The sequence below is a fragment of the Castor canadensis genome, chromosome 8 (genome assembly GCF_047511655.1).
Source record: "Castor canadensis chromosome 8, mCasCan1.hap1v2, whole genome shotgun sequence".
In the NCBI taxonomy this organism is placed as follows: domain Eukaryota; kingdom Metazoa; phylum Chordata; class Mammalia; order Rodentia; family Castoridae; genus Castor; species Castor canadensis.
The window spans coordinates 96008821-96034785 of NC_133393.1; the positions used below are offsets into that span (position 1 = coordinate 96008821).

Here is a 25965-nt window from a genome sequence, read left to right on the forward strand (position 1 = left end):
AATAATTTTGGTCTTCTAGTTGTTCACATAAAAATCAATAGTCATTACATTTATAGGTTTATAATCTTGTTATAATTCTAAACTAAAGAATTAGTATTGTGTCAAAGTATTCTAACATACAATGATTTTGTGTTACTAGCATAATTATCTATAAAACATTAATGAACATTGAATAATCTCACCAAAAACATCATTTTTCTGAATACAGCTTAAACATTAGTTATAACTGTTATTTTTCCATGGAGATATTTTTCCCATTCAGACAGGATAGGAAATAGAGGATGGTAAAGGGAAACCATACAAGAGACACAGTGTTTATCATAGCAGGTATGACTTATGAGCCACCCTCCAAGTTGCATTACCTTCCTGCTTTTCAATTACTTAATTAGCACTACTTTAGTCTGTTCATTACTACACTCACCCAGGTGGATTCTTACTTTAAACACTCATTTACTTTTTCCTTTGAAGTTTGCCTTCTTAGAAACTTCCTACTATTACATATATCCCTAAATTGTTAGTTACTGTGGCTACTAGGAATAACAAACAGGATTTCCTATAAACATGGTGTCTCTCAAGTGGGAACTTAATTGAAATATTAGGTAAGTTAAAAACCATCAATTGTCACATAGCCTAGCATATTAACACTAAGAAGGGATAGCACCAGGATTACAAATCAGACGGAAGTGCCCAGAGCATTCATTGAACTCAGAGGAAACCAAGAAAACTACTTCTCCTCATACCAACGAAGACATTCAGATAATATATATTTCACTTTTGCTTTTATTTGTTACTTATACACTTTTTCCATTCTGTTGAAACTTTTAATTTGTTTAGCCCACTCTTGTTCCACTTTTGTTTCTCTCCTTGATTTTTTTTCTCCTTTCTTCTTCTCTTTCTTCCTACATTTTTCTTATCTTCCCCTTCTCCACCTCTTTTCTCCCCTACTGGTCCTTTCTCCTCCACACTAACCATTCACTGTGTAGTCTATTATACCCTTTACACATTATCCCCATCCTTCCTATCCCTCTGCAGTTTCTGATAATAGCACCCTCTCCCACAATGACTGAACTATACCTTTGGAGGTATTAGTGCCTTATGACCCCATTGCCCCCACACCTCAGACCTCTTCTCCCCCCAATCCTAACACCCCTCATTGTCTTCTCTTCTATCACCATCATTGTAATTCCCTAAGTATGAATCTCTATACAAACAAATGTCATCTCACTGTTTATAGATAATATTGTCAAGGGTTTTATATATCATGTAAATAACTGGTTCAGCATTGAATCTATGAATTTGTTATTGCCAAGTTATACCCCATGACAGTGAAGAGAAATGTTACAGCAACATAGTTGCCAACTAAGCTAACACCAGAGCATAGAAATTAATTTAAGGGGAAGATAACAGATGACTAAAACCAAATACTGCTCACGAGCCAGTTACCTGGTGAGACCACTTCAGGGATCCTGCTTGCAACAGATGGCCCAAAAGACCAAGGAAAGAGGGAAAAAAGAAAAAAAACCTCCAGCTGTCTCTACCTCAAGTTGTCTGACAAGAGGGGCAGCACCCTTCCCCACAAAGCCCAGAATACCAAGCACCAATACCAGGATTGGATGCCAAAGAAACAAGTCCAGAACTTTTATTGAGCAGACTAAACTTTTTGTTGTTGCTTATCTATTTTTTCTGAATTATTAACTTTATCATCACTATTTTCTAATCCTTATTCTTACCCCCTTCACTTTCCCTCCTTTTCTTGTGGTACAATCCATTGCTCTCCCTCCCAGCAACTCTTTCTGTCACTTTCCATCCACACTCTCCCCTTGTCTTCTCCCCCTCCTATTCTTTCCCAACCTGTCACCACACCATCTCTCCCTCCTACACACTCACCACCTGCTGACTAGCCTATTGTACCAACCACGCACACCCCCTGACCCCCTGCAATCCTTGACACAAGCACCTCCACTACAACAGTTGAAATATACCCAAATACACATAGAGCCACAAAACCCAGCAGCCCCCATACCCTACCCACCCAGTCCCTTTCCAACCTCCATTCTAGTGCCACCTTCACCAGTTACCCAAGTTTCTATCTCCAGCCAGAAAACATTGCCCCCACCAGCTCTAATGTTTATAGATATTATCACTAAGGGGTTTTTTATATAATATGTAAACAACTGGTCTGGCATTGAAACTGTGAATTTAATATTGCTAATTTATGCCTCCAGGCCAGGAACAGAACCTAGCCAACAACTAAGTCATTCACAACACAAAAATTAAAGCAAGGGAAAGACAATAGAAAGTTAAAACCACCAACTAGCCAATCAAAAATACAGTTGCATCGCATCAACTGGAGTGATGGGGAGAATAAAGAAGGAAGAAAACTACTTTCCTCAAAAAAAAAAAAAACAATTCAATGGAGGGCTTGGTGGGAAATGAAGAAAATGGATAACCCCTTCCTGACCCCAGCAAAACAATGAGAAACTCATAGAGAAGGCACTAGACACAAGTAACCAGAAAGTACAAGATGCGCTCAAGAAATTTCAAGACACCACAAATAAAGAAATTGATAAGACACAGAAACAAATAAGTGAACTCAGAGAGGACTTCAACAAACACCAAAGTGAAACAAGGGACACTATAAAAAGAGAGATATATGAAATAAAGAAGACAACACAAAATATAAAAGAGAAGTTGAACAAAGAAATGGAAAACCTCAGAAAAAAAGAACTGAACTGAAATCCTGGAAATAAAAGGTACCTTTAGTTAACAACAACAACAACAAAACAAGTGGAAGTTCACTCTAGCAGACTAGAACAAGTGGAAGATAGACTCAGAATTTGAAGATAAAATAGAAATTAAAGAAAAAAACAGAAGAACTCTTAGCTAAACAACTCAAGAACTGTGAAAGGAATATACATAAACTGAGAAACTCCATCAAAAGACCAAACCAGAGAATCATGGGCATTCAAGAATGATAAAAGGTGCAAGCCAAAGGGATACATAATATATTAAATGAAATAATAATAGAAAACTCCCAAACCTGAAGAAAGATTTGCCCATTCGGGTACAGGAAGCCTCCAGGACACCAAACAGACTTGACCAAAATAGAACCACATATTGTCATCAAGACAACTAGCACAGAAAACAGAGAAAAAATATGAAGGCTGTAAGAGAGAAAAAAAAAGGTGTAAAGGTAAACCCATCAAAATAATAGCAAATTTCTCAACAGAAACCTTAAAAGCAAAAAGTGCATGGAGTGAAGTATTCTCGGCACTGAATGAAAATAATTTCAGCCTTAGGATACTCTACCTAGTGAAACTATCATTCAAAATTGAGAGAATAAAAGTCTTCCATGATAAACAGAAACAAAAACAATATATGACCACTAAGCCACCACTATAGAAGATTCTGCAAGGAATCCTGCACACAGAAGATGAAACCAAACAAAATCATGAGAGGATGGGCAGTATCAAGCCACAGGAGGAAAAAAGACAAGGAATCAGAGAGTAGCATTGACTTGACTGCACACACTCAAATCCTTAAACAACAAAAATAACTAAATGGCAGGAATCACCACATACCCATCAATATTAACACTGAATGTCAATGTAGTCAACTCCTTCATCAAAAGACCTCATTTGGCAAATTTTAAAAAGGAAGAACCAACAATCTATTGTTTATAAGAGACCCACCTTGTTGACAGAAATAAACACTGGTTTAAGGTGAAGGGCTGGAAGAAGATTTACCAAAATAATAGCCCCCCAAATAGGCAGGAGTAGGTATTCTTATATCAGACAAAGTAGACATCAAACTAACATTGGTCAAATGAGACAAAGAAGGACACTTCACACTAATAAAAGGGGCAATGCATCAAAAGGAAATAACAATCACCAACCTATATGCACCCAGTGTTATCAAACATATACTAAAGGACATAAAAAGCACATTTAGATCCCAATACCATGATAGTGGAAAACTTTAATACCCTTATCACCAATAGATAGGTCATCCAGACAAAGAAATCAACAAAGAAATCCTAGACCTAAATGACACCATTGATTGAATAGACCTAACTGATGTCTACAGAATATTTCATTCAACAACAGCAAAATATACATTCTTCTCAGCAGCCCACAGAACTTTCTCAAAATAGAACATACTTTAGGGCACAAAGCAAGCCTCAACAAATGTAAGAAAATTGAAATGACCCTTTGCATTCTATCTGATTAAAATGCAGTAAATCTACTACTCACCAACAAAAGCAGCACCAAAAATTGCACAAATAATTTGAGGCTAAACAACACATTGCTCAATGATCAGTAGTTCATAGAAGAAATGAGAGAGGAAATAAAAATTTCCTGGAATTTCATGAAAATGAAACCTATCAGAACCTATGTATAAGACACAACAAAGGCAACCTAAGAAGAAAGTTTGTAGCCATGAGTGTATACATTATAAGGACAATAAGTACTCAAATAAATGAGCTAATGTTACATCTCAAATTCCTAGAAAAACAGAACAGGCAAAACACAATCATGAAGGAGAGAAATAAGAATAAGGACTTAAATCAATGAAATACAGACCAAAAATCCATCAACAAAACAAAAAGCTGGTTCTTTGAAAAAATAAAGAAGATTGATAAGCCCCTGGCAAATCTGACTAACATAAGAAAGGAAAAGACCAAAATTAGTAAAATCAGAAAGGAAAAAAGGGAGACAACAACAAACACTAAGGAAATGCAGGGAATCATCAGGGACAACTTTAAGAACCTATATTCTAAAAAATTGGAAAATCTTGAAGAAATGGACAAATTTCTAGATGCTTTTGACAATACAAAACTGAACCAAGAGGATACTTACCACCTAAACATATCTATAACACTTAATGACATTGAAGCAGCAATAAAGAGTCCCCCATAAAAGAAAAACCCAGGACCTGACAGATTCTCAACTGAATTCTACCACAACTTAAAGAAGAATTTATATCAACACTCCTTAAACTTTTCCACTAAATAGAAAGGGAAGTAACACTGCCTAATGCGTTCTATGAAGCCAGCTTTACATTCATCCCCAAACCTGACAAGGATTCATCCAAAAAGAAGAACTGCAGGCCAATCTCCTTAATTAACACCAATGCAAAAATCCTCAATAAAATAATGGCAAACCCAATCCAAGAACATATCAAAAAGATCCTTCACCATGACCAAGTTGGCTTCATCTCAGGGATGCAGGAATGGTTCAATATCTGCAAATCAATAAATGTAATACAGCACATTAATAGAAGCAAAGATAAAAACCACTGATCATCTCAATAGATGCAGAAAAAGCCTTTGATAAGATTCAACACCACTTCATGATAAAAGCTCTAAGGAAATTAGGAATAGAAGGAATGTACCTTAACATTATAAAGGCTACATATGCCAAACCTATAGCTAAGATCATATTTAATGGGAAAAAACTGAAATCATTTCTCCTAAAGTCTGGAATGAGACAAGGGTGCCCACTCTCTCTACTCCTATTCTACATAATCCTGCAATTCATAGCCAGAGCAAAAAGACAAGAAAAAATAAAAAGAACACAAATAGGTAAAGAAGTGACTACTATCCCTATTAGTAGATGACATGATCTTATACCTTAAAAACCCTAAAAACTCCACCTAAAACCTCCTAGACGATATAAATAGCTTTAGCAAGGTAGTAGGATACAAAATCAATTGTCATTGTAGCATTTCTACATACCAATAATGAACAGGTTGAGAAAGAATAGAGGAAAACAATTCCATTAACAGTAGCTTTAAAAAAAATATCAAATACCTAGGAATAAATGTAACAAAGGATGAAAATCACTTCTATAAGGAGAACTACAAAACACTGAAGAAAGACCTCGAGGAAGACTACAGAAGGTGGAAAGATCTCCCATGCTCATGGATTGCAGAATTAACATAGTAAAAATGACTATGCTACCAAAAGCAATCTACATGCTCAATGAAATTCATATCAAAATCCCAATGACATTCATCACAGAGATTGAAAAATCTACCCAAAATTCATTTGGAAACACAGGAGACCACGGATAGCCAAGTCAACACTCAACAAAAAGAGCAATGCTGGAGGTGTAATGATACCCAACTTCAAGATATACTACAGAGCCATAGCAATAAAAACAGCATGGTACTGGCACAAAAACAGATATGAAGACCAGTGGAACAGAATAGAGGACCAAGATATGAATCCATGGAGTTACACCCACATAATTTTTGACAAAGTTGCCAAAAACATATGATGGAGAAAAGACTGTCTCTTCAACAAATGTTGCTGGGAAAAGTGTTTATCTGCATGGGAAAACTGAAACTAGATTCATGCTTGTCACTCTGTACTTACATCAACTCAAAGTGGATTAAGGACAATAATATCAGGCACCAAACAGGAAAGAGCAGGGAATACACTGGAAACAATAGGTGTAGGCCAGGACTTCCTCAGTAGAACTCAAGTGACTCAACAACTAAGAGAAAGATTTGACAAATGGGACTAAATGAAATTAAAAGGCATCTGTAAAACAAAAGAAATGGTCTCTAATTGAAGAGACCACCCACAGAGTAGGAGAAAATATTTGCCAGCTATACATCAGACAAGACACTGATAACCAGAATATACAGGAAGCCCAAAAAATTAAACTTCCCCAAAATCAATGAACCAATAAAGAAGTGGGCAACTGAACTAGGCAGACATTTTTCAAAGGAACAAATCTAAATGGCCCAAAAAACACATGAAAAAATGCTCACCATCCCTGTCCATAAAGGAAATGCAAATCAAAACCACACTAAAATTCCTTTTACTCCTTTTAGAATTGCTGATACCAAAATCACCAACAACAGCAAATGTTGGCAACCATGTAGGGCAAAAAGAACCCTCATACACTGCTGGAGGGAAGGGAAGCTAGTACAACCACTATGGAAATCAGTATGGATGGTTTTTAAATACTAAAAATTGATCTGCCAATGATCCAGTAATACCACTCCTAAGGATACACCCAAAGGAATGTGACTCAGTTTATTGAAAAGGCACCTGCACACCCATGTTTGTCGCAACATTATTTACAATAGCCAAGCTAGGAAAACAGCCCAGATGCCCCACTACCAATGAAAGGATTAAGAAAATGTGGTATTTATACACAACGGAATTTTACTCAGTCACAAAGAAGAATGAAGTTTTGTCATTTGCAAGAAAATGGATGGAATTAGAGAACATAATCTTAAGCAAAGTTAGCCAGGCTCAGAAGGCCAAAAATTGCATGTTCTCCTTCATATGTGTATTATAGACCTAAAACAAATGCAGTAGTATTATTGGGCACAGGTCACACACTAAGGAGAGACTGCACTCAGGATGGATAAGGAAAGGGAGGGAACCAAAAACTTAAATGTAGTTGACGTGCTCACTGCATAGGAGCAAATATAGTAGTCTTAAACTAGCAGAGGTCACTATGAGAAGAGGACTAGGAAGTAGTGAAGAGATCTGGTAGAGATGAAACAATTGGGATTATAATACACATATGCATGGAAACAACACAAGGAATCTCCCTGTATAGCTATCTTCATCTCAAACTAGTAAAAATGCTACATTTTTCTTTTTACCTTATATGGTTTTTTTCTTCAGCAAAATTGGGGAACAAGAGGGTAGAACAGATCCTGCCTAGACATGGTAGGGAAGGGGAAGAGGTGGCCCAAGTAATGTATACACATGGAAGTAAATGTAAAAATAATAAAATAAAAATTTTAAAAAATAAATAAAAACAAATTAAGAAGATATGGACAGTCTCAAAAAGAAAAAAACAACGACAGCAAAAGAATCAAACAGAAAATGTGGAAACTAAAATTTCCTTAATTCAAATGAAAAATACAGTTGAAAGCCACTCCAGCAGACTGGAACAAGTGGAAGACAGATTTTCAGTGCTCAGAGACAAAATAGATATTAAAGAAAAAAAGATGGGAATACTTAGAGAAAAGACTGAAGAGCTATGAAAGGAATATGCAAGAGCTCTGCAATACCATCAAAAGACATAGGAATCAGGGGCACTGAATAAAGAGATGAGGTGCAAGCCAAAGGCATACGAAATACATTCAACAAAGTAATAGCAGAAACTTCCCAATCACAGCAAAGGCAGTGCTAAGGGGAAAGTTTATAGCCATGAACGCACATATTAAAAACAGAAAGATCTCTCAAAGAAATTACCTAATGCTGCATCTCAAATGCCTAGACAAACAGGAGCAAGCTAAACCCAAAACTATTAGGAGAGAAAAAAATAACAATAAGGGCTGAAATCAATGAAACAGAAACCAAACCAAACAAAACAAAAAACCCCACAAAGAATCAACAAAACAAAAAGCTGGTTTTTGAAGTGATAAGATTGGTTATCTCCTAGTAAATCTGACTAAAATGAAGAGGGAAAAGACCAAATTAATAAAATTAGAAGCAAAAAAGGGGAAATCATCACAAATACCAAGGAAATTCCCATTATCATTAGGGAACTACTTTGAAAACCTATATTGAAATAAATTGGAAAATCTAGATGAAATGGAAAATTTTCTAGACAAATATGGCCATCCAAAATTGATCCAAGAGGATATAATTCATTTATACAGATCTATAATAAGCAATTAAATTGATGAGCAATAAAGCATCTCCCAAAAAAAGAGAAGTCCAGGACCTAACAGATTCACTGCTGAATTCTACCAGACTTTTAAAGAAGAACTAATACTAACACTTCCTCAAACTTTTCCACGATATAGAAAGGGAAGGAACACTATCAAAATCATTCTATGAATCCAGGATTATACTCATCCCAAAATCAGACAAGGACACACAAAAATGAGGATTACAGTCCAATCTCTTTAATGAACGTAGATGGAAAAATCCTCAGTAAAATGTTGGCAAACCAAATTCAACAACATATCAAAAAGATCATACACCATGACCAAGTCAGTTTCATCACAGGGATCCTAGGATGGTTCAACATGTGTAAATCATTAATTGCAATACAACGAATTAACTGAAGCAATGACAAAAACTAATTGTCATCTCAATAGATGCAGTAAAAGTCTTCAACAAAATTCAACATTCTTTCATAATAAAAACTCTGATGAAACTAGGAATGGAAGGAATGTACCTCAACATAATAAAGGCTTTATATGACAAGCCTGTGGCCAACATCATACTAAATGGGGAAAAATTGAAGCCATTTCCTCTAAAGTCACAAACAAGACAAAAGTATTCACTCTCTCTACTCTTATTCAACAAATAGTCCTAGAATTCCTAACCAGAGCAATAAGACAGGAAGAAGAAATAAAAGGAAGACAAAAAAGTAAAGGAAGAAGCCAAACTCTCTCTATTTGTAGGTGACATGATCTTATACCCAAAAGACCTGAAAAATTCCAACAAAAAAACTTGTAGACCATGTAACCACCTTCAGCAAAGTAACAGGATACAATATCAGTTTACAAAAATCAGTAGTATTTCCATATACTTCAGGGGTGAATTGAACTAAGATATATTATAAGCACTTTTGTAAATGTCACAGTGTAGCTCAGTGCAATAATAATATAATAAAATGAAAATAAAGGAAAGGTAAAATGGGTCCTGTCTGGGGATTGGTACCAGCAGGAGGGGCAAAAACATAAGGAAATGGTGGAAGACAAATATGGTGGAAATATTATGTATGAGAATGAAACAATCAGACCTGTTGAAACTATTCTAAGAATGGATGGGGGAGAATAAATAGAATGATAGAGAGGATGAATCTAAGATGCACTGAAAGCACTTTTGTAAATACTGCAATGTACCCCAGGTACAACAATAATATGGTAATGAAAAATAAATGCATAAAAAATGTACTTAAGATGGGGACCGGTGGCTCACATCTGTAATCCTAACTACTTGAAAGTCTTGAAACAGGGAGGACTGTGGTTCAAGGCCAGCATGGGCAAAGAGTTTGAGAGATCCCATTTCCAAAATAACCAGAGCAAAGTGGACTGGAATTGTGGCTCAAGCTGTAGAGTGCCTGCTTTGTGAGAGTCTTCTCTTCAAGTGGGAATCCTTGAGTTTAAAACACCAGTTCCCCCCAAAAAAGACTATGAAAAGTAATAAATGTTGACAAGGATGTGCAAGGAGAGAAAGAACCTGTATGCACTGTTGTTGGCAATGTACCCAGGACAAGGGGTTGGGTAAGGGAACAGGCTGGAAAGTGAATTTGATCAGAGTATGCTTTGTGCATGTATGAAAATGTCATAATGAATCTGATTATTCTGTTTCTATATGAGCTACTAAAACATATGCACATATAGTTATGTCACAGTGCAGCCAGTATGTTAAAATATGCCAATACAAAGTAATAAAATATAGTAGATATAATACATTTCAGAAAAATCTATCGAATACACATTGACTATATGAAGAAAACGTACTTTGTTGTTAGAATGTTAAGAAACAGGACCTAATACATAGTTACAAAAACTATAGAGCTTAACTATAAGTAATTCAGCAATTCCAATTTTAGGAATTTATCCTAATGGTTTAAAATTATTACCTTCAAAATTATGAAAATTTTGACTTTTGTAAACACCTTATAAAATAAATATATACAATTTTATTCATTGGTACACTCAGTCTCACTACCAAAACTGGGAAAATTCTCTTGTCTGACATATAAGGGACCAATTCAATAAACTATGGTACATTCTCTCAAAAGTGCACTATGCAGTTCTAACCAAATTTGAAATATCTTCATGGATTTATGTGTTATGTCTGACCAGAAAAATGGTTCAGCAAAGTTCAGCAAACAAAATAAAACAAACAAACAAAAAAACCCAAGTTATTTGTAGTAAACCAAAAAACAAGGTATTTATAATATAACACATTAAGCTTGGGATTGATTGGTGTATAACAGTGCAGTGTTTTCCATCTTGAGTTCTGACTTTTCACCTAAAATATTCTTTCTCATTTTTTGTATAAAATATTTTTCCTTCTCTCTGCTTCTAAACACTAAACTAGGTAACTGATTTCAAATGATGAATATGTTCTAGGCAATGAAATACAGCAATCTATACTGAATCCTCTGTTGCCATAAAAAGTGTGTGTGTGTGTGTGTGTGTGTGTGTGTGTGTGTGTGTGTGTGTGTTAATATAGAAACCACTTTTGTGTCAGACAATTTGGCAATCCCTTAGGAAATAATGTTTTAAGACTCAGTTACCCTGAGAATTTTTTGCTCTTATTAGACGTTTTCCTGCAAGATAAAGAGGCATAAATCCTCCAATGACCACAGGTCAACTTTAATTCTGTACTATATGTCACATTTACCAAGGTGTAAAATGATTTAAATAAATTGTAGAAAAGAGGGTAATTTGATAGACTTTCATAACAACAAGCAGTAAATTAGTCAAAAATAATATCTCTGTGACAGAATTTAAATCAATTATAAATTTAGAGTAGAATGAAGTTTTGGGAGAAAAGAACGGATCATCAGTCTCTCAGTTCATCAGACTGATGAGATAAGTATTGAAGTGCAGATGATTTTTCCAATCTATGTATGCAACTTATTAAAGAAAGCTTTTAAACTATTAAAGGGTTTGTGTTTTTACCACTTTCTAAATTGTTACTAAAGATAATGATGAAAGATTATAAATATGACATTTAAATAATGATAATTTTGTTATGTTATCAAATGAGGCAATTTAATAATGAGTTAAAACTGAAAATCCTTTTCATTTTTATGTGATACTTATAATATACAAGAAAACTAAATATACTTTATTTATTCGTTTGTGTTCACATGCTGTCATAATATGATTTATGTTGTCTCACCTTACAATGTGTGTTGTGGGGATTCACAGCATATGTGACTATTGAAGCAGGATAGATTAGTAGTTTGATATGAGGAAATTCTAGTTTAAATATTATATAGTAAACATATCAATGTTGTCACTGGGTTGATTTGTGTAAATGAGAACATTTTGTAATTTATTGCTTCATAATTAAAATGCTGGGTACTGGGGCACTGTTATTACAAAAATGTATTATTATATCATAGATGATGAGATAGGAGAACTCTATATATGGTTGCCAACCAAATCATTTTTAAGTCATTATTTCTTCATCATATGCTTCTTCATCTACCTGGACTCTCATGTCTCATCTATACATCACTTTATAGGACTCAACAGAAGGACCAAATACTCAGAAATTCCTTCTGTAAATTCCTACGCTACCCATTGTGAATGTTAAATTGATCACATACTCTGTATTTTTCTTCCTGCAGATCATTCTGGCTTAAAATATACTCATGCCCTTAGTACATGAGTTAGAAAATGAGCCAGGGGTACGTATTAGTCATAGGAGCATATTCTGTTTTCAAAGCTTTTCCTTCATCACTTCTTTATCAAGATACTTATAAAATTCTATAATTTTAATCCTTTGATTTTTTCCTTGAACTCATTTATCTAAATTGAAAATATGTCTATTTTCCTTTATCTTTCTCTTTACTTTGTTTCTCTGTCTTAACAAATCCTAATCCTCCTGTTTATTTCTGTTTTTATAGCACTTCACTGTGAATTTCGCATCACTAGATTCTACTTTCAAAGCCATAACTAGAAGAAAAACATTATTTTTGCTGTCTGTATCAGCATTATGAAACTGTTCATAATGTAATCATTCTGGAATGAAGCATATCTGAGGTAATTGTCATCAAAGATGAAGGACTGGGGATTCTCAAAAGAAAAGCAAATAAACCGTTTTCTGCTTGATACATGGAAATATCTGAATATCATATCATTAGCCATAAAACAAAATCATTCAAGAATCAGTTATGTTAAGCTTTGTTTCACTGAATAAAATAGTACCTGTGAATAAATTCTGATTATTGGTATGGGCTAAATTTGTTTGTTTCTTTTTTATTTTAAATCATGGATTTATTTTAGTACAATTATAACAGTTTTCAGACTATGTCCTAGAATAAGAACACATTGATCTCATGTCCTAGGCTTTCAATAGCTATTATATAATAGCAGACAGCAAGACTAATGTTAAGAACAGTCAGAAATAAGGTTGTTGGTTCCTCACTCTTAGTAGTATCTTGGCATTACAATATCAAGCAGGATACTGTTCCCACTGAGTGGAACTCTTTTCTGAGACACCAGAATGACTTGCTCCCTTACTACATTCAAGTCTTTGTTCAAATTTCACCTTTCCAAAAAAAAGCACTCTGCCTATGTTATATTACTTTCATTCCTTCTTTCTTTTTCCTATCTTACCTATTTAAAACATCTTAAACCATATTTACTTATATATAATTGATCTGAAATAAACTGCACATATTTTAAAGTATACACTTTGATGTTTACCAAACATATACACCTGTTAAATGATGGCCACAATCAAGAAAATGAGCATATACATCACCCCAAGAGTTTTTTTCATACCCATTTCTAATTCCTCCCAACCTTTTCCTTCCATCCCCAGCTAGCCATCAATGTGTTCTTTTAGTTTGTTTGCTTTTACCACTGTGGATAATTTTGCATTCTCTAGAACTTTTCCATAATGGAATTACACAAAATGTACTCTTTGGGGGGATATCTAGGTTTTGTTCCACTCTGAAAAACTGTTTTACATTAATTCATGTATTGTATCAACTGTCAGCTGGTCATGGCTGAGAAATATCCATTATAGGGACATATCCATTCACCTGTTGATACACTTGGACTGTTTCCATTTGCTTGCTGTTACAAACGAGGCTTCTGTGAATACTTGCACACAAGTCTCTGTACAGCATGTGCTTTCATTTTTCTTGCATAAATGTCCAGCAGTAGAATGGTTTGGTCACATAATAGATGTATGTTTAACCTTTTAAGAAACTATCAAAGTGCTTCTGAGGTGGTCATAGCATTTCATGTTTCCTCCAGCAGTGTTGGAGACTTCTATTTGATTCTCATGACTATCACACAACCCATACCATTGTCAGCACTCAGCATGGTCAGCCTTTTTAATTTTTGACATTGTAGTAAGTACCACCTCATTGTGATTTGCATTTTCATTTTCCTGATGATTAACGATGTTGAGTAGCTTTCCATGTGCTTATTTGCCATTCATATTTCTTCTCTGGTGAAGTGTCTATTCAACTGTTGGGCCAATTTTTAAAAATTGATTTTTTAATCACTGAATTTTGAGAGTCCTTTATATATTCTGGATATAAGTTTGTTATAATATGATTTATAATTGCTTTCTTCTAGTTAGTGGTTTGACTTTTTGTTTTCTCAACAGCACCTTTCAAAGAGAATAATTTTGGTCTTCTAGTTGTTCACATAAAAATCAATAGTCATTACATTTATAGGTTTATAATCTTGTTATAATTCTAAACTAAAGAATTAGTATTGTGTCAAAGTATTCTAACATACAATGATTTTGTGTTACTAGCATAATTATCTATAAAACATTAATGAACATTGAATAATCTCACCAAAAACATCATTTTTCTGAATACAGCTTAAACATTAGTTATAACTGTTATTTTTCCATGGAGATATTTTTCCCATTCAGACAGGATAGGAAATAGAGGATGGTAAAGGGAAACCATACAAGAGACACAGTGTTTATCATAGCAGGTATGACTTATGAGCCACCCTCCAAGTTGCATTACCTTCCTGCTTTTCAATTACTTAATTAGCACTACTTTAGTCTGTTCATTACTACACTCACCCAGGTGGATTCTTACTTTAAACACTCATTTACTTTTTCCTTTGAAGTTTGCCTTCTTAGAAACTTCCTACTATTACATATATCCCTAAATTGTTAGTTACTGTGGCTACTAGGAATAACAAACAGGATTTCCTATAAACATGGTGTCTCTCAAGTGGGAACTTAATTGAAATATTAGGTAAGTTAAAAGTTAAGAAATATCAAACACTTGAACAGCCTATTGGGATAAGGCATTTGAAAGATGGTTCATAGATTAACACTAATCATACTAATGATCTACATTTCACAAATGTAATCTCCCTCCTGTAAACTGGTAAACAGGACTTGGTCAACTCTGTACAAGTAAGAATCTCTGCATTTTTATAAACACACAGAGAGTGGAGGATATGTTCATTGTGAGGAACTCTAGGATGATTTATGAAAATATTTGTGAATTCATAAGTTTCTGAATATGGAACTTTGTATGACTGGAAAGAAAGAAATGCCTGTTCTAACATGTGATACTAGTTTTTATTTTCTGTAGATGTGATAGGAAGAAAGAGAAATAAAGAACCAATCAGTGGAGATAAAGTTTATTTTGGTTGGACTGACAGATGACCCTCAACTACAAATTGTGGTTTTCCTGTTTCTGTTTTTCAATTACATCTTGAGCCTGATGGGGAACTCAGTCATCATCCTGCTCACACTGCTGGATCCCTGCCTCAAGACTCCAATGTATTTCTTCCTTCGAAATTTCTCCTTCTTAGAAATTTCATTCACAACAGTGAGCATCCCACGGTTCTTGACGAGCATTCTCACTGGAGACAAAATAATTTCCTATAATGGTTGCGCAACTCAAATATTCTTTTTTTTCATTAGGAGTTACTGAGTTTTATCTCTTGGCTGCTATGTCTTATGATCGCTATGTCGCTATCTGCAAACCTCTGCATTATCCAATCGTTATGAACAGTAAAGTGTGCTACCAACTTTTGCTCAGCTCCTGGGTAACTGGATTTTCAACAATTTTGCCCCCTTTACTCTTGGGACTCAAGCTGGATTTCTGTGCATCGAAAACAATTGATCATTTCTTATGTGACACTTCTCCTGTCTTGCAGATCTCTTGCATGGATACACGTTTCATAGAATTGTTGGCTTTTGTCTTAGCTTTGATGACACTTGTCATCACGTTGTTTCTAGTGGTCCTCTCCTACACTTTCATCATCAAAACCATTCTAAAATTTCCATCTGTTCAGCAAAGAACAAAGGCCTTTTCCACCTGTTCCTCACACATGGTTGTCATCTCCATTACTTACGGGAGTTGTGTCTTTATGTACATGAAACCATCTGCAAAGGAAAGGGTGACATTTGCTAAAGGTGTAGCTTTGCTGTATACCTCTGTGGGCCCTTTACTAAACCCTTTCATTTATACTCTAAGAAACCAGCAGGTAAAAGAAGCTTTCAAGCATATGCTTCAAATGTTTTGTTCTTTTCAAAATCAAGAGGTAAATTTTAGACATAAATAACATGCCATTGGAATATGAATGAAAAAAGTGAATACAATTGCCCATTACATTTGTTCTGATCTATGCCATTTTCCCCTTTAGTATTTATATCACATTAGCTTTATTAATATGATCTTTACTCTTCTTCCTGAGCAGATCTTCCTAACCTTTAGATACAAACAGCATTCTTCAGTCAAGAGTATTAAAATCTATCTTTACCTAAAAATCTCTCCTCTCATAAATAATGGTTTTATGTCATGAATGATTTATAGAGTGAACCTTGCCAGATAGATTTAGTTTATTATTTTGATACCTGCATTTGGCATTTTCTCTTTATTCTGTATTGCTAAAATTCTCAGAGACAAACACAGAACATGACAAATATTATATAACATCATTGAGGTTGTGATAGAAAAGAAGTAGAAAATCTGAGTAATTTTAAAGATCAAGGTATTTTTTCAAGACAGAGCATTGGTTATGAAAAACTTTGAAGAATGAGTAACAAAAAGAAAGATTGAAGCGTGCAATGAGGTATGACATGTGCAAAGGAATTGAGATTCTACTGGAAATTTTCTCCTACACAGTTATGATAAATGAGAACATTTAATTTGTTAATATAACTAACTGTTGTGTTAGGTAAAAATAATTGAACTCCAAGATCATTCCTAATTATGTATATTCTGGTATTTGAAGACTAGAAATAAACCTATCATGAAAAAATTTAACATGTAATTCATGTATATATTAGTTTGGTGAAATTTTATATATTAAATATAATTTTCAAATTATAATTTCCTAAGCTTGCCTATGTTAATCTTCACCAAATTAATTACATATATCCTACCTTCAAGAACATGTGATTATTGGACAAATATGTACACCTCTAACCATAGAGAATATCATTATGAATTGTTTCCTTTGCCTCTCTTCAGTGATTTCCTATACCACTCCACCTCCATCTACCCTTCAATCAAAGTATCCATTGATGATCTTTTGTTGACTGTATATTACTCTTGCATTTTCTGGAATTTCATAAAAGAGAAATCACACAAAGTTTGAACTTTGTCTGGCTTCAGTATAATAATGTATGTTCTCCCATGTTATTTTCTGTATCTATACTTGCTTTCTTGTGTAGGCTGTGTTTATTAACATGCCTACTTTGCTTTTGTCAGCTTTCCTCCCATTATTCTCATACTTTGGTGTTTCATTCTCATAGGAATCTCTCCATAAGACTGGATCATTTCCTTTGATCAGTGTGAGAAATGAGTACATTTAAATGCTGATCCCTGGCAGTCTCTATCCTTCCACAGTGTTTTTTGAAATAAACTGTGTGCCAAACTGGAATTAGTAGGGAGAGGATATCCTCAGATGTCTTGGGAATTTTATTCCTCAGTTCACATTCTCCAGAGAGATGGGCTAAATAAATTATCCTTATTGATAAGAAGAAGGATACCTGCGAAAGACCACATTCCACATTCTGTTGCTCCTTTTAGGTCTCACCTCAGCTGAATTCACTTGATCTACTTGATTTTGTATGCAACAGGCTCTAATGCTCAAATTACATTTGAATAGCTGAGGTAGCCAAGGTCTGAATGTTGCTGAAAGAAAGTTGAGGAAGCTAATACTAAAGATCTTAGGTTGGAGCCCTACTGAGTAGGTGTAGGAAATATTAGTGGGAGTGACCTTTAATTTTGGTAATTTCTGAGAGTGTCTTACCAATAGTCTTAGCAGTAATGTAAGTTTTCATACATTTAATCAAAAGCTAGTATGGTTGTCACATTAGTTCACCAACTCAACTACAAAGACATCTGTAGAACAATAGTCTCTCCTCCTACTACTACTTACAAGTTTATACAAAATCCTCTCATTGAGGATTTTATAGGGCTATAAAGAGGAGACTTCTGAGAAATGGCCTCCAACCTTCTGTTCCTCTGTTAGAAAGACAAATAGACTAGTCCTCTGTTAGTTAACCTGGCAACATACGATTTAATGCAGATAAAAAAAAAACCCAACCATTATCTCAGAAATTGCAAATCAATGCTTCTATTACTGCTTCTACTCAAGAGTGATGCCAGATGCAACACAGGCTACTCCAGATGCACCTGCACACCCATGTTTATTGAAGCATTAGTCACAACAGCCAAGTTATGGAAACAGCCAAGATGCCCCACTACTGACAAATGGATTAAGAAATGTGGTATTTATATACAATGGAATTTTACTCAGCAATAAAAAAAATGAAATCTTCATTTGCAAGTAAATGGATGGAACTGGAGAATATCATTCTGAGCAAGGTTAGCTAGGGTCAGAAGACAAAAATCATATGTTCTCCCTCATATTCAGACTTTAGATCTAGGGCAAATACAACATTATGGTTGGACTTGAGTCACATGATAAGGTGAGAGCACACACAGGACGTAGGGGCATAGCTTCGGAACTCAAAACATGAAAGTATTTGATGTCCCCACTACAGAGGAACTAATACAGAAACCTTAAAGTGACAGAGGTCAATATGAGAAGGGGATCAGGAAGTAGTCAAAAGGATAGTTAGAGATGAATCAACTTGGGATGTAACACATGGAAGCAACACTAGGAGTCTCTCTGTACAACGATCCTCATCTTAACTAGCAAAAATGCTTTGTCTTGCTTATTATTGCATATGTTTTCTCTTCAACAAAATTAGAGATAAGGGCAGAACAGATTCTGCTGAAAGTGAGAGGGGGTGGGGACGAGAGGGAGGGGATGAGGGGAGAAATGACCCAAACAATGTATGCACATGTGAATAAATGAATAAAAAAAATGATGCCAGCATTGGGAATAAGTTGGGACAATTCCTAATAAATATGAATGTTTAAATTCATAAAATCCTTTCATGTTATTCCAGACCCCTTTGATACTCTGTGTAGAAAACGTGGTTCTAACAGGGCTATAATTTAGTCTGATGGAGGAAAGAAATTAGAATAAAGAATAGCAAATGTAAGAAAATAGATAATATGAAGATTTTAATTTTGCTGAAGAAAAACAGGCATAGATATTAAGACCTATATTTGTCCCAGGAAGAACAAGACCTCTACTTTAGTTCTTCTCAACAAACTCTTTTTACTCAGCAAATCTCATACCTTAGGAAGAAACCATTTTCATCTGTTCATTCATGCATTCATTGGCTCACCAAATGAAACTCTAAGAATTTTTAACATCTATAGAAGATGACACAACAGACATGATCTTGAAAGTGAAATATTTGTAGTTACATTGATTAGAGTGTGCTCTATACAAAAAATTGTATTACTGCAAGCATGTACTTGACTATTAAGATGTATAATCAAGGTTCCTAAGTATTTAGTGAGCCTGTGAGGGTTTCTTTTGTAAACTATTTCTTCTTACTTTTTACAACATTAAAGCAGTCAAAATCCATTAACCATAATGAATTAAACTTTCAACAATCTGAAAATTAAAGATCCATCCTAGATCAGGAAGGCATTGTTAAGACCAAGAGGACTTGGCATTCTGGGTAAATGTTTTGCTTTTCCATATGTATTACAGACTGTGGCCAGGCTTATTTAAGGTTATTATATTTACACTAATAATACCCTTAAACATGAATAAAATGATCCAATGGAAGATTGTTCTATTAATTATCTTTACAATAATACCACTTTATGGGGAGTTGAAATACTTAAGATGAAGATTTCAGAAGGAATTGAAAAGAGTAGATTGAGGATAACAAACATTTTAACAATCTGAGAAACTGTTCTGAAACATTTAATAATAATAAAACAATAATGATGATGCTTGGAGTTATAAATAAAAATCACTAACATTTGAATGATAAATGAGAATAATTTCATGTTGCCCAGGAATGGCTGCAGAATTCCAAAACACAAGGGTTAGCATATCAGATTCTAAATATGGTCATCTAAGATGTAGAACCATTGACCTATATTTACAAAGGAGAAGGAATAGAGAAATGGTGAGGTTCTACCACCTTCCTGATGTCAAGTTAATGGAAGAAATACCTGCACAAGAAAATGTATGTAATTCAGCTGACTGAATAATTAAATGCCCAATGCACACTAGTGTTGGCAGAGAAGACAAATGTGAGGTTTTCCCAAGACAGAATTATTCAATACAGATTTGCTAGGTAGAAAAGGAAATGGAGTTAAAACTGTCTTTGAAAAATAAACTTTATATTAGCTAATGATTTTAACTGATACTGTATTTGAAATAGCACAAGTTTTTTTTTTGTTAATAAGAAAATTTTAGAAAATAGTTGGGGCATATGCTTATATGCAATATTCCTTTACCATGATGATTCATTTGGTGTCAATACACCTCTAAAAGCTTTACCTAAGTTTGGTATACAATAAAATGCATACGTTTAAAGTATACCATGTGATAAGCTTTGACATACATAAAAGATTCTTATTTTCTGAGAATTATATGAAGTTGAACCATTACCACATTAAAAAGTAACAGATCCATCACTGCCAAAAGCTTCCTAATACAATGTTATAATCCTTGTTTATTATAGTACTCTCACCATCCTTCATGGATGAAATTACTGCTTTATGTCCCAATAGATTATTTTCCATTTTCTAGAATAATACATTAATGGAATAATCCAATATTTTTTAGCTAAGCTTCTTTTATACAGCCTATTTTGTTATTCAACCATGCTACTGCCTGTATTGTTAATATGTTTCTTATTCTTACCAGTACTACATTACCACTTTACCAAAACTTATTTATCTGTTGATGTATATTAGTTGTGTCCTGTTGTTGATTGACATGACGAAAGCTGTTCTTAACATTTGAAAACAAATTTTCATGTGGATTAAGTACGCAGGAATGCAATGGCTTGGTTCTATGGAGGGGACAGTGGAGTACGGCAAGAAGCTCTTATAATTATATTAATTGGTTATTAAAATACTCCAATTCAATAAACTACTGTTGTTGATCAGTTATTTAAAACCATACAGCATGATTCATAATGTTCAACTCAGATAAAATTATTAGGAAGAGTACCAGTGGATTTTGTGTTTATTTAATTTTCAAGATGAACATTTGATTCTGTGCTTATAAGCAAAATATAAAAATTAGTATATCATAGGTCATCAACTTTATATTATTATGTTGTCATAAATATTAATCCATAATTTTCTTGCAATAAAGTATAAAAACTAAGTAATAAAGACATTGAAAATAGGGCTGGGTGTGGCTTACAAGATAGAGAATTTACCTGGCAATTAGAAGGCCTTGAGTTTAAACCATAATATATTAAAAAAATAGATCACTAAAGAAATTGGACAAGAGAGGATCCAAGATAGAGACTGGGACATAGCTGTAGACTGTGTGAGCTCTGTGAATCAGGGACCTAGCTCAGATGCTGGAGGCACACTTGGCTCAGAGAAAGCTGAAACTTCTGCACTCTGAACCCATAGTTCGTGGAAGGCTTCTCCAGGCCATGATTTACTAAAAGAACAGCCAGCCTGCCAAGCCCCTGCAACATAGGCACTTGGCCTGCCAAAACCCAGCTCAGTGGCCCACTACATCTCTGCTCTGCCAGGCCCCTGCCCCACAAGTCCGCCAGGTCCCCACTGTGAATGCCCACTGGATGTCCAGTCCTCTGGGCCCCCACTACAAAGGCCTGCCACGTTCCTGCCTGATCTCCACTCTACTAGCCCCTGCCCTGCAGGCCCAATAAGCCCCCACTTTGCAGGCCCACAGGTCCACTGCTCTGACAGGCCCCGGAGACACAGGCCTGCTGGATCTCCACTCTGCTGGGCCCCCACCCCACAGGCTAGCCAGATAGCTGCTCCACCAGACCCCAGCATGGCAGGTTGGCCAAATCTCTGCTCTTCCAGGCTCCACCCTGCAGGCCTGCCGGACCCCACCTGCCTGCTGCCCACCACAGGAGGGCTCCAAACCTGCCTAAGAAACACAGACAGGACTGGATGCTAAGGAAGTAACACCAGAACAACAAATACTGTAATTCTACTGCTCCAGAACTGGTGATATTTTATTTATTTATTTATTTATTTTTCCTTTCTTTGAGGGTTTGGCTTTCTGGGTTGCTCTTTGATCATCCACCAACTCTCCCTTCTTTTCTCATTCTCTTTTTTCTCCTTCTTTCTTGATTTTGCATTCAATACAATAGTATTACTATTGTAACTAAGCTAATACTAAATAACACATAGTCCAGGGACAGAAATGGTACATAGTGGAAATATGGGAAGACAAAAAATGGATGGAAACCATTCTCCCCCCAAAATAAATTAACACAGGATTCCTATGAAAGGGATATGCAAGAACTCACTGACTCCATCAAAAGATCAAACATGAGAATCATGGGCATTGAAGAAGGAGAAGAGGTGCAAGCAAAAGGAATGTGTAATATATTCAACAAAATAATAGCAGAACATTTCCCAAATCTAGAGAAAACTATGCCCATTCAGGTACAGGAAGTCTCCAGAATACCAAACAGACCTAACAAAATAGAACTAACCCACAGCATATTATCATTAAAACAGCAAGTACAGAGACTAGAGAAAGAATATTGAAAGCTGTAAGAAAAAAACAAATAACATACAAAGGTAAATGCACAAAATCACAGCAGATTTCTCAATAGAAACCTTAAAAGCAAGAAGAGCATGGAGCAAGGTATTCTGGGCACTGAATGAAAATAATGTCAACCCTAGGATAGCCTACCCATCAAAACTATCATTCAAAACAGATGGAGCAATAAAGGTCTTCCATGATAAGCAGAAACTAAAACAATATACAACCACCACATCACCACTACAAAATATTCTCCAAGGAATTGTGCACAGAGAAAGTGGAAACAAACAAAACAATGAAAGGAAAGGCAGTACCAAACCACAAGAGAAGAAAAGGCAAGAAAGTAGAGTAACATGGATTCAGCTTCACACAACCAAACCCTTACACAACAAAGACAACTAAATGACAAGAATCACCACATACCCATCAATACTAACACTGAATGTTAATGGAGATAATTCCCACATCAATAGACACCATTTGCCAAACTGGATTAAAAAGGAAGATTCAATAATAAGCTGCCTAAAGGAGACCCATCTCATTACAGAAACAAGCACTGGCTGAGGGTGAAACCTGGAAGAAGATGTACCAAGCCAATGGCCCCCAAAACAGGCAGGGGTAGCAATACTTATCTTAGACAATGTAGACTTCAAAATGACATTGATCAAATGAGATAAAGAAGGATACTCCATACTAATAATATCAACCTATATGCACCCAACACCAATGCACTCAATTTCATCAAACACTCTGAAGGACCTAAAAAAATATATAAACTCCAACAGTGGTAGTGGGAGACCTTAATACCCCCTTATCACCAATAGATAGGTCATCCAAACAAAAAATAAATAAAGAAATCCTAGAATTAAATCACACAATAGATCAAGTGGACTTAGCTGATGTCTACAGAATATTTTATCCAACTTCTGCACAATATACATTCTTCTCAGCAGCTCATGGAAACTTCTCCAAAATTGATTATATCTTAGGGCACAAAACAAGCCTCAGCAAATATAAGAAAATAGAAATTATCCCATGCATTCTATATCTGACCATAATGCATTAAAACTAGAAATCAACAACAAAAACAGCAGTAAAAAACATGCAAACAATTAGAAGCTGAACACCACATTGCTCAATGATCAATGGGTCATTGATGAAATAAAAGAGGAAATTAAAAGTTTCCTGGAAGTTAATGAAAATGAAAACATTACCGACCAGAACCTATGGGACACAGCAAATGCAGTCCTCAGAGGAAAGTTTATAGCAAAGAGTGCATATATTAAAAGGTCAGAAAGATCTCAAATCAATGATCTAATACTATAGCTCAAACTCATAGAAAAACAAGAACAAACAAATGCCAAAAAAGCAGAAGGAGAGAAATAATAAAAAATAAGGGTTGAAATCAGTGAACTAGAAACAAACAAACAAACAAATGAAAAAACCATACAAAGAATCAATGAAACAAAATGCTACTTCATTGAAAAAATAAATAAGATTGACAAACCCCTACAAACCTGACTAAAATGAGGAGAGAAAAAACCCAAATCAGTAAAATCAGAAATGCAAAAAAGGAAATAACAATAAACACCACAGAAATCATCAGAGACTACTTTGAGAGTCTATACTCTAATAAATTTGAAAATTTTGAAGAAATGGACACATTTCTAGATGCTTACGACCATCCAAAACTGAACCAAGAAGATATGAATCACCTGAATAGATCTATAACACAAAATGAAATTGAAGCAGCAGTCAAGAGTCTCCCAAAAAAGAAAAGTCCAGGACCTGATGGATTCACTGCTGAATTGTATCAGATGTTTCAAAAAGAACTAACACCAACCCTCCTTAAATTGTTCAATGAAATAGAAAGAGAAGGAACCCTGCCTAACTCATTTTATGAAGCCAATATTACACTCATCCCCAAACCAGAAAAAGACACCTCCAAACAGAACTATAGGCCAATTTCCTTAATGAATATCCATGAAAAAATCCTCAATAAAACAATGGCAAACTGAATCCAACAACACATCAGAAAGATCCTACAGCATGACCAAGTCGACTTCATCCCAGGGAGGCAGGGGTGGTTCAACATATGCAAATCTGTAAATGTAATACAGCACGTTAGCAGAAACAAAGACAAAAAACACTTGATCATCTCAATAGATGCAGAAACAGCCTTCGACAAGATCCAACACCACTTCATGATAAAAGCTCTAAGAAAACTAGGAATAGAAGGAATGTACCTCAACATTGTAAAGGCTATATATGACAAACCTATAGCCAACATCATACTTAATGGTGAAAAACTTAAACCATTTCCCCTAAAATCAGGAATGAGATATGGGTGCCCACTATTCCCATTCCTATTCAACATAGCACTGGAATTTCTAGCCAGAAATTAGGACAGAAGTAAAAGGAATACAAATAGGTAAAGAAATTGTCAAAATATCCTTATTTGCAGACAATATGATCCTATACCTCAAAGACCCAAAAAACTCTATGCAAAAACTCTTAGACAACATGAACAGCTATAGCAATGTAGCAGGATACAAAATCAACTTACAAAAATCATTAGCTTTTCTATACACCAACAACAAACAAACGGAGAAGGAATATATGGAAACAATTTCATTCACAATAGCCTAAAAAAAAAATGAAATACCTAGGAGTAAACTTAACAAAGGATGTGAATGACCTCTACAAGGAGCATTACAAACTCCTGAAGAAAGAGACCAAGGAAGACTACAGAAGATGGAAAGATCTCCCATGCTCATGGATTCGTAGAATCAACATAGTAAAAATGGCTATACTACCAAAAGCAATCTACATGTTTAATGCAATTCCCATCAAAATCCCAATGATTTCCATCATAGAGATTGACAAATCTACCTTAAAATTCATTTGGAAGCACAAGAGACCACGAAGAGCCATGGCAATACTCTGCAAAAAGAACAATGCTGCAGGTATTACAATACCCGACTTCAAACTATATTACAAAGCAAAAGCAATAAAAACAGAATGGTACTGGCACAAAAACAGACATGAAGGCCAGTGGAACAGAATAGAAGGCCTGGATATGAATCCACACAACTATGCCCACTTATTTTTGACAAAGGTGCTAAAAATATACAATGGAGAAAAGACAGCCTCTTCAACAAAAGTTATTGGGAAAAGTGGTTAGTCATC

At 35.0% G+C, this 25965-nt stretch overlaps 1 pseudogene; it reads left to right on the forward strand.

The window, feature by feature from the left end:
* The first annotated feature begins 12329 nt into the window (after window positions 1-12329).
* LOC141425946 (olfactory receptor 6C6-like) lies at window positions 12330-21651 on the forward strand (annotated as a pseudogene).
* The last annotated feature ends 4314 nt before the right edge of the window (window positions 21652-25965 follow it).